Source organism: Arachis ipaensis, chromosome B08, assembly GCF_000816755.2.
Source record: "Arachis ipaensis cultivar K30076 chromosome B08, Araip1.1, whole genome shotgun sequence".
Classification (NCBI taxonomy): Eukaryota; Viridiplantae; Streptophyta; class Magnoliopsida; order Fabales; family Fabaceae; genus Arachis; species Arachis ipaensis.
Window position 1 is genome coordinate 125,921,888 of NC_029792.2, and position 863 is coordinate 125,922,750.

Consider the following 863-nt stretch of genomic DNA (forward strand, 5'->3'; position numbering starts at 1 on the left):
TCAATAATGTATGTTATAATGGACGGTGGCTGATGTGTCAAATGCTTAATCACAAAGGCAATGATTGTGTATGGCGAAGCGCATGGAGTTTTATTGCGGATCATGTCCACATTCCACAGTAGTGACAGTACCCACAGTACTCTGTAGAGTGTAGAGCCTTTGTACAACCTTCTATCTTATAAAATTTTTTTCTTATGTTGTTAAGTATTTATTTTTTTATCATATAATATATATTTTTTTTACTTAAAAATATGTATTCCTAGTATAAAAAAACTCTTAATTTGTGAACCAGATTCTAAATAAATTCAATAATTCGACCCAAAAAATATTCATTTATTGTGGTTATTTTAATGTTTAAAATTAATGCGACAAATCAAACAATAAAACAGTAGCAATAATTAATTAGACGTTGATATTTATGTATGGCTATCTTAATCTCTCTCTCCTCCTCGCTCTCTCTTAATAAAGGCAATCTTAATCCTGAATATAATAGAGAACACCGATTCAAAGTAATAAACAAAATGTACGAAATAAGAATAAGAATTTAGCATTTAATTGGCTAAATTATTGTGTTTCCGCACACTTGTCCTTTAATTAACATTATAATCGAATAAATAAATAATAAATAAATTACACTATCATTTCCAACCATAAATATTCAAAATATTGATAAATATTGTTGGAATAAATTAATTTTAATATCCTAGATCATCCATGTTGAATCACCAAAAATATATATATCATAATGCGGAAGCGTACCTGAATTCATAAACATGAATCATACGATTGGAAGAGTTTGGATTTTGTGGTTCTTTCGATCTTCCTCAACCAAAGCCTTCTGTATTCCTAGGAGGCTGAACTGC